This window comes from Alosa pseudoharengus, unplaced genomic scaffold (genome assembly GCF_046254945.1).
Source record: "Alosa pseudoharengus isolate Yale_2024_CS ecotype anadromous, Long Island Sound unplaced genomic scaffold, YU_APseudo_1.1 YU_APseudo_1.1_scf_79, whole genome shotgun sequence".
Taxonomy (NCBI): Eukaryota; Metazoa; Chordata; class Actinopteri; order Clupeiformes; family Clupeidae; genus Alosa; species Alosa pseudoharengus.
Window position 1 is genome coordinate 107501 of NW_027468869.1, and position 10000 is coordinate 117500.

General features: G+C 45.2%; 1 protein-coding gene across 1 annotated transcript in view; it reads left to right on the plus strand.

Annotated features, from left to right (window-relative positions):
- Positions 1-10000, plus strand: part of LOC143111257 (aryl hydrocarbon receptor-like) — a 75133-nt gene that overhangs the window by 29941 nt on the left and 35192 nt on the right. The window lies entirely within an intron of this gene.

A 10000-nucleotide genomic window follows, 5' to 3' on the forward strand; every position in this document is an offset into this window, starting at 1 on the left:
TGTGTGTGTGTATGTGTGTGTGGTCAAAGAAATGTAGTCAAAGGGGGGCAAGAGAACTACTGTATTTGGTAGTTTGTGTGTTGGAGTGCCTGTGCACGTTGGCAGGTATTTCTTGGACTGTTTTGGGGAGATTGCCTCTGAGAAATACAGTGACTAGCTAAGTGATGTCATACATATTTGGAGAAGGCATTGTTTTGACATTGTTGTCATTGTTTTGACATCATGCAATGTGTTCATCTGAATGTTGATAAATTATTAACTGGTGATCACTGGTGGATAGGGGTCTACAAGCTCATGCATGGGTGAGTCAAATAACCTCACTCCGAATTGATTGGATCTTTTATTGCTACCATATTTCTCTTTCAAAATAGAAACAGCACGTTTGTTGTGGGATAAAGTGGGCTGTGTCAGAGAGAAGGAATTATAAAAGATTTACTCGGATTTACTGGACCAAGTACATACATACAGTAGGGCTACTATACATGTTACTATACATTACTATACACACACGAAACAACACACATACATGTTTACAAACAACCAAACACAACACACATTCACACATACTCTACATGTTTACAAACATGCAAAAACAGCATATATACACACATACTATACATGTTTACAAACATGCAAAAACAGCATACATACATACTAAACATGTTTACAAACCTGCAAACACATTCAGAGCATTCAGATACAACACACATACAAACAAACTATACATGTTTACAAACATGTAAAAACAACAGACGCACACACAAACAATAGGCTACCTGTTTACAAACATGCTAACACACACAGTGGTGTTTTTCCATCCAAAATACCAAAAGGTAGTAACAACATCCAAATCACCATTTCAAACCGTTGGAAACGTTTTCTAAGAAGCAAATTAGATCATAGGGGAACCCTTAAATGTTCTATTAGTGGAACCCATACATTTTAGATAACTTCTGTTTTTGGTTCTCCTCTGAGGACCAGCTGAGGAACATTTTTTTTTCATGTTGAGGATGTGTGTATGTGTTTCCCATAAGCACCCGAGCCCTAGCTAGCTACCCTCTGTGTGTGTGTGTATGTGTGTATCACTGACATATGTCCCTGTTAACCTCTCACTCGCACTCCCCATAAACAATCTATATATAGCAGCCTAGCGTGCTTCGAGCCCTGCTTCCCTCCATGGCTGGGAGTGCATATCACTTGGGCAACAGGGACACAGAGAGCTGAGGCGTCATATAGTATTTGCCCAGCCATGTTCAACTGCGTTGGGCTCAGGAGGAAAGAAGAGCACTGCACTGCCCTGCACACAGATGACACATCCCAACTCTCATCCTCCGTGTCAGAGTCAAAGACATGATTTGGGTGGGGGGTTGTAGGGGCGGTTGTGAGATGTAAACATTGCGTCATATGTCACTGGGAGTGTGATGAACCATTAATGGTTTCCAGTTCACTTAGTCTTAACTGGAAATATGTATAGCTCCATAGCAAGTGCTATAAATGTTTACCTAAAGCACTCTGAATTGCAATTTTGCATGTGGATTGTGCATGAATAATGCAATGTAAGTAAATTTGCTTTGCATATTTAAGTTAATAAAGCCTCTGCCAAGAGGACTCAGGTCTTTCTTCAGCTTGAGTGACTTGGGTCACTGTGTCCAGACAGAATTACAGTCAATCACGCAGGTCTCAATAATATTAGGAAATGTCATCTGATAGTAGCCTCATGCTGTGGCCATTTGCACTGTCTACTTTTGCGTTTGCAAGACATTTATATTTGTGAGATGGTTTTTAAATAATGACTCAAGGTAGAGATAGTAAGCCTTCGCAGACTGCCCCAGTTGAGTTGTCATTTTATTGATGTCTTTCAGGATTAGTCAGTCTTTCTATTAATTTGACAGGCTTACAAGCTGTGAGTGGATTTTATGGGACCACGGGCCTGTCATCAGTCAGTTGTGGGGTGTACCACAGTCAGGGGTCAAGTGGGGCTGGTGACCCTGGTCTGCTGGGAACATTAGCTTCATCAATATTTCACTGGGATGTCTCCCGAGGACCCCCCTCCTTGTGTTTGCTGCTGGCATTCCCTGGACCCCAAACACACACACACACACACCCACACATACACGCACACACATACTCGTTAAAGATTGATAAGTGACGGGGAGGGGACTTGGAGATTAGAGGGTATGGACTTTGGCCTCATTCAAGCTGTCGCTCCGCTAACACTTGCTTACGTCAGTAAAGCTAACTTTTAAGATGTCCTGCCCTGGACTGGTGACCAGAGAGGCAGTGTGTGTGGGGGAGGGGAGAGGCACTGGTGTGAACATGTGGGCCAGGTGATTGATGCTTAAATGTCCCACACGACATCTGTTAGCCTTTATTAGCCATTATTAGCTGTCCTTTGGTATTAGATGTCTAACAGCAGGTAGTAGACAAAAAATTACCTCTCTAACCTTTTAGGTCAAGACGTCACTTGTCTTGTAGAGCTGAAAATGCCCCTAATAGGGAAACAAGAATATAAAGGCCATCCACATTCATTTTGTAAAATTAAATAGAAAATGTTTTCAGAGTGTAAGTGCTTCACACCATGGGCTCTGTGTTTTTACAGTCATTTGTCAGGGTTTAACTTCACTACAAATAGAAAATGACTTCCCAGCGTATGTATGGACATGGTTGGCCAGAGTCTTAACTGTAGGTTCGTATGATAGACGCGTAGCCCCAGGAACAGCTGAGTGAAGGACACACAAAATAAGTGGTAATGTTTCAGTGCAGCAGATCGTCTGTGGGTGTTCTCCAGAACCATTTCATTGTCCCCTGCTCCCAAACGACCCCCCACCCCCTCCCACCCGAAGTCACCGCCATCAGAGGTGTGTTTTAACATCGAGAAACAGAAGGAAAACACCTTCCCCTTTATTCTACTGTAAGCGTGATGTCATCCACACGTGACAGGGCACAAATAGGCCCCATTGTTAATATTTCATGGCCAACATGCCTCTCTCATCTCCTCTCCTTTCCTCTCATCCCCTCTCCCCTCTCCTCTCTTTTCCTCTCCTCCTCTCCTCTCCTCTCCTCCCTTCGCCCCTCTTCTCCTCTCCTCAGCAGGGCCAGGGTTGTGGAGTTCCACTACACTGAGCGTTTGCTCTCCTGCTCTCTCTTCCTCCCTCATTCCCTCAGACAGGCGTGAAGGGAGGAGGGAGCTCAGAATCTGGTTAACAGAGGAGCGGAGAGCCCTCACACCACAGGCAGCAGGGAGAGACAGCAGAGGCTGGAACAGAGAGAGGGAAGAAGAGAGGGAGGACAAAAAGACAGAGAGAGAGAGGAGAAGAGAGACAGAGAGAGAGGGAAGAAGACAGAGGAGGAAAAAGAAAGACAGAGAGGGAAGAAGAGAGAAGAAAAGAGAGAAGAGAAAAGAGAGAGAGGGAAGAAGAAAGAAAAAAAGAGGGAAGAAGACAGGAGAAAAAGAAAGAGAGGAAAGAAGAAGGGAAGAGAGACTAAGAGAGGGAGAGAGGTTTAACACCCGTGTATTGAATCAGTCATCAAACCATACCGCCATCGCCCCATTCAACCACATGGTACATACACAACAGCACAAGCATCATGATAAACATTAAAAAAACAAAACAAACTAAAAAACTAGCGATGTAGCGGCCGTTAGTATCTGTGTGTGTTGCGCGTGTGTTCAGCATAGCAGTCCCTGGTTGGGCTGATTGGGAAGCGGGTACTCAAAAGGCCAGGGTTGGTGTCAAGATGGGGTCATTGTGCCAGACAGCAGCAAATGGATTTGTATTCGGCATTTCTGTTAGAGCGTTAGCCGCTTGTGTTGTTGTGACAGCATAGGCTCCGTGTGCAGCATGTTTCCTGGAGACAGACAGACAGACAGACGAGTGGTCTGTGTGTGTGTGTGTCGGAGCTGGCAGATGTAGTGGCCTGCGTTGTGGATTGCGTGGGGTGTTTGTTTGTTTGTTTGCTTACGTGTTTAAGTTCACTTTTAGCTTGTTCACTTTAATGTGGTTTACTCTAGGCATACTTCTGGCTGTTGACTGGTGTTTTGGCGCATTCTAGTTTGAACAACTTTTATTTTGATTTACAAATAAACCATTTGTTTCCTGTATTTACTTCATTGGAGTGTGTTTGCTTTTTCTCCTGAGTTTTGATTTGTTGTGCAATGTCGCCCTCCACATGCCTCTAGATTTCAAACTAGAGGCAGAGAGAGAGAGAAGGAGCACTGAGAGGGACTGAAGGAGAGAGGGAGTGGAAAGGAACGAATGGAGAGAGGAAAGACTGAGGGAGAGAGAGAGGGATGGAGTGAGAGAGAGAGACTTCAGGGAAGACAAAGGAGACTGAAGAAGAGAGGGAGAGAGACTCAAAGCGAGGAAAAACAGAGTGAGAAATATGCTGTTTGACGGTGAAATCCCATTCAAAGCATCTTTGCCCCGTGAGTAAGTCCAATAATAAACTCTTGTACATAAATCAATTCACAGTTCATATGAACTCTTCCCTTCCTTGCATGCATGCTGTTTTGGAGAGCAGTGAGCGTTCTTTGAGGTCGATTCTGTTAGCATCAATGGCTCAGCTCTCGCGGTGCAAAACGAGCTGGTGGCATGTCACGTGACACACCACTCCATTTTTACTGAAGGCACTGCAGTGTTCATCTCTCTCTCTCTCTCTCTCTCTCTCTCTCTCTCTCTCTCTCTCTCTCTCTCTCTCTCTCTCAGCAGTGGTCCACATGGCTGCCGCCCTGCACTCACAGAACAGCCCTGAGATATTTCTCCCAGGCGGCACACACACACACTCTCACAAACGCTCTGCATTAGTCCATGAACATAAAAATCTAAATACATAATAGCCTCGTTAATAGGTTAATTTCATTAGGGAGTTAGCAGTTATTTTTTTGCGTTAAATTATTCAGTCGTATGTGCTGTGTGAACTCGCAGCTTTGGAGCGACTTAGTTAATTGCACCAGTGTTCATTCATGGTGTGTGTGTGTGTGTGTGTGTGTGTGTGTGTGTGTGTGTGTGTGTGTGTGTGTGTGTGTATGTGCAGCCACCGACCCAATCAATGGGGTCCCTGGTGGAGTCCACATGCTCAGAGGCATGATGTGCACTGACCTACAAGCGCACAGAAATAACAACAGACTTAACCCTCGACAAACGGGGGTGGAGCAGAGGGGAAGAGTGAAGGAGGAGGATGAGAAGAGAGGAGGCAGAGAGGAGAGGAGAGGAGAGGGTGAGAGGAGGGTAGAGATGCTGCCACTGTTCTCAGGGAAGGTTATTGCTCGTTAACCAACTGGCTCGTCTTGTCAGTCAACGATGCACTTGTGCCAGTCGAATGTGCGTGCGTGTGTGTGTGTGTCTGTCTGTCTCGAGACATTTTGTATACATTTTTTTCAGTGCACATTGCGCTTTGCAGGTGCAGGTTGCCGCCAAAATATCTCAAAAAACTTATTATTAAACAACTTTTGCTGATTTTTTTTGCTTTGCTGATTATAAAGGTTGTGTGCAGACGTAATGTGACCTCCATGTACCTGTGTAAAATGGATTTACAGACGACTGTAGGCCGTTCTAGTTTCTCATTTCTTCACTTTCTTAAGAGTTTAAGGAAATATTACTGCTGGGTTCCCTGTGAGCAACAGCATCAGCTCTGCAGTGTCTAGTGCTGTGCACCACTCTACAAGTAGCCACTGAAATGCTATTTCACCATGGGGTTGGGCAGACTATACGCTAGACAGTTTCCAGAGATGTTTCAGTCTTGTTTAACTCGGTCATATAATTAGAGTAGAATAGACAGGACAATTCCGCTGCAAGCATTGCTGTGTTTTATAGACTATTGTTCCATACATTAGCCTATGGGTCCACTTGTATTCTGTGTGATATTTGGCCATTTGAGCCTGTACTTCCTAGCTGCCCAGCTCCTGAATGAAAGGCAGGTCTCCGGGGCAAAACAAGGCCAAGGACATTCTCCCATAATGCATCAGAATGGGTGTAGCATATTCCATCTGATTGGTAGTTTTATCCTCAGGTCATGCACCTTAGCGCACAGCCAGGCTTTAATTTTCCTCTGGTAAGTCCCGGTTCCAACTCAACAGTCATATGGTTGTAGAGTAGTCAATTTTGTCAGGTATGTAATGTTGGGTTTCCCCATGTTTTCCAGCCCAGTGTTGAAGCCAGATGTAAACACGTGAATCAACTCTTTTCATCTGTCAAATGGTTGTGACCTCAATTGAGACCCTATCAATGACTCACAGACTTAAAGATGATTAAAGAATATAGTATATGCGGGTCTGTTTGAGTGTGTGTGTGTGTGTGTGTGTGTGTGTACTGTGCAGTCTGGCACTAGGGGACGAGGTGTGGACGTTGCCCCAGGGGATTGACATCATTTGTTGCTTTGTTGTTGTTTTGATGGCTCTTGTTGTTGTTTACTGAGCAATGGCATAAGTTAGCTCGATGGTCAATGTTTAGGTTATGGGATGAAAGAGCACATTGATTGGAATAGAATGGAGTTGTACAAGAGCTGGATTGAACTGAGATGAGTCAGATGGCAAATTGATGAGTGGATTGGATTTTAAGTATCTTAAAATCATTTGCAGCTTGTTTTGTCATTGACCAAAGTTAAAATGATGTGAAAGGCTGTAGGGTTTCGTCCCAGTCACCTCTGTTTTGGATATAAATCCATCTCTGTCGAATGTTGTCAAGCTGCCTCCAGTTAATAAGTGTCCACATATGCTCTCTGAAACAAAATGATGTCTGAAGACATATTGAACAAAAATGCTGTCTGATGACATACTCGTACTCAGACAAAGCGTTCGTCCAATCAGTGACTTTAAGCCAGAATGGTGTGACAGGACGTGTCACGCTCACTCCGCTCAGGAGCGTCCCTTTGTGCGAGGTGACACGTCCATCCAGTGCGGAGCACCATCATCATCTCCTAAGCCCTGCGTCTTTGTGAGATGGTTAAGCGTGTCTGGCACCTACCACAATGACAACTGCCCTCCAGACTGTGATAAAACAGCACGTTAGACAGACTGTGTCTCGTGTGGCGTGTCAGTGTCTGTTTCGTGTCTATTAACGTCAAGCCGCCCCAAATCAGGCTCTGCTTCAGACCACAATGGCTTCACAGTCTCTCTCGGGGAATCATGTCACTGCACATCTCTGGCCTGGGGGGGTCACGCAAGGTCACGTCTGTTCATCATTATCAGGACCGGGGGTCAAGGGTCACAGGTCACAGACAGACAGACATGGGTTTGGGGTTGCCGTTGACATAATGTCTACTCACGTCAGAGACATGGACGGTCCTTTCGAAGTGTGTGTGTGTGTGTGTGTGTGTGTGTGTGTATGTGTCTGAGCATGTGTCTGATTCGGCTTTATCATGCGAGGGATTGCTGGGAAATCCTCTAACAGAGGGATTACACACTGAACACAGCAGTATAAGAGTACCATTGTTTATCAGCATTGTCCGTGTGGACATTTTGGATCAATTATGCTTTATGTGTGTGTTGTGTATGTGTATTATGCTTTACACTGTGTGTCTAGACTGTGTCTTGTGTGTACAACAATTAGTTGTTCTTTAACGGTAATTGACTTGTGTCCCCAAAAAAGGATATTTACGGATATTGTTTTTTTCCATGCAAGAGTTGAGTAAAAAATGAAGTAATACACAAATAATGTCTCCTGCTCTATGAGACATACCCTCCCCTCTGTTTATCTCTGGACCGACTGTGTGTCCACAAACAGCAAGAGTGGGTGAAGCATGACAGGCAGATGGTGTTGAAGAGATGCTGACCTTTCGCTCATTGGACTCTAATGCCCTCTCTATGTCTGGCTGTCTGTGTGTGTGTGTGTGTGTGTGTGTGTGTGTGTGTGTGTGTGTGTGTGTGTGTGTGTGTGAGTGGGTGGGTGGGTGTGCACAGATATATAAACGTGTGTCTGAATCTCAATTGTGTTTGTATGTATGTGCGTGTGTGCACACATGTGTTTGTATGTCGGTTGTGTGTGTGTGTGTGTGTGTGTGTGTGTGTGTGTGTGTGTGGAGCCCATCCTGTCCATCTCCCAGAGCTCCTGCCCGTGTCCTGGCTGCTCCTCAGGGCCTGCTGTCTCCTCGCATTTCCCCACCCGCACCTTTAGTAGGTCAACTGCAGCAGCCCGGCCTGTGTTCTCCTCCCCTCTCTCTCCTCTCCTCTCCTCTTCTCTCTTCTCCTATCTCTTCTCCCTTTTTCTTCTCCTCTCCTCCTCTCTCCTCTCCTCTCCTATCTCTTCTCCCTTCTTCTTCTCTCTTCTCTTCTTTTCTCAGCTACATTGCTCACACTCCCCTCTATAAAGAAGCAGACATGAGAACCAGGGGCGTCGCTAGCAGTTGAAAGCATTCAGGGCTTAACCCATAGAGTCTAAACGGTTCTCATAATTCCCATTTAGCCTGCCCTTGCTGCTCACTTTTGATAGATCAATCCACCGACTCAAGCCTCATTTGCACCACATTGATTGAGTATTATGGACAATAATATTTTGACAATTAAAGGATGTAATGACCTGTTGCTATCTTGACATTTCTGTTTGCTATTAAAAACCAACTATATAGCCTATAGCCACCTAGCAGAGTGGCGTTTTAAATAGCAAGATGCATCATAATGGTTCATGCTATGCTTAGCTTAAGAACGAATAATTGAAGACTCACTAATTCGATTCTACAAAGGCAAAGTAAGTATAGGCCAGCACTGTTTGGCCAGCTCCAAACTGTAGGCTAGTGAGTGTAGGGCAGGCTGATAACAAACCTGAACTTGTAGCCGAAATGACGAGAACAGCATAACTCCACCACCTCCTTGTCCTTGTAGCCTTTATGATATCCTTATACATTTCTTATACCAAATAGGAAATGCAAACAATGCCCAAGTTCATGCCCAACCCTGGAACTGACTGTCCCTCTCTCTCGTGCGCCTTCATTCCAAATTATGTTTTATGGTAAGGTAATGTTCAAGTTAGATCTGCTGCATGAAGGAGAATGAGAGGATACCCATGTCCTGCTTGTATGTTTGATAAATAGGTCCATCTCATCTCAAAGTTTCAATGCACGATCGGAATAATGGTTTCATATTTGTTAGTCAACTTTGCAAAATACATTCGGGGCTACACTCAAAACATACGGGGCTGAAGCCCTGGCATAATCGGCTGGCGACGCCCCTGATGAGAACAGCTCCCCTACTGGCCGGTCAGAGGAAGGGCGCAGGACAGAGGTGTTGGACTCTATTTTAAATGTAATATTTTCTCAACTTTATATATATACATATACATATTTATGTATATGACAGGAAGCGGGGTGGGTTGAGGAAATGACCCGGGTCGGCTTCCAACCCAGGTCCCCGTGGGCCCGTATGTGGGATGGACGCTGTAGCCAGTTGCGCCACAGTGTCCACTCAGAGGTGTGTGGGAACACCAGTGAGGGTGGCCTGGCTGGCTGGCGTTGCTGTGCCCTTGTTCTGTACCTTTCATTCTTTTTTTAAAGCTCTCTCTGCATCAGGATGTTCTGGGCCACCACATTACATAAGCTATCATCCTGTGGCTCTGCTGAAAAAATAACGCAGCGCTGTGTGTGTGTGTGACTGTGTGTGTGTGTACATGATGATGATGGCTGGCAGGAGTAGAGATGGGTGGGTTTGGTCATCTCCACAGACAGGCCTATGCATTATACTGGTTATACTGGGAGGTCTGAGAATTGGGTGAAAATCTCACTGATGAAGCTAACTAGGAAGCAAACGAGTGTCTCTGACGCTCTGCACCGCCTGAATGTCTAGGCTCAGTTGTCTCTCCTCCTCTCTCTCTCTCTCTCTTCTCCTCCACTGCCCCCCTTTTTCCAAATTGTTCAAAGCTCTATCTGATTTCTTTCTTTCTTTTCTTTCATTCTCTCTCCCTCTCTCTCTGTCCCTCTCTCTGTCACTCTCCCCCTCTCTCTCTCTCTGTCTCTCCATTTCTCTCTCTCCCTCTCTCTCTCACGCTCTGTCCCTCTCTGTCTCTCTCCCTCT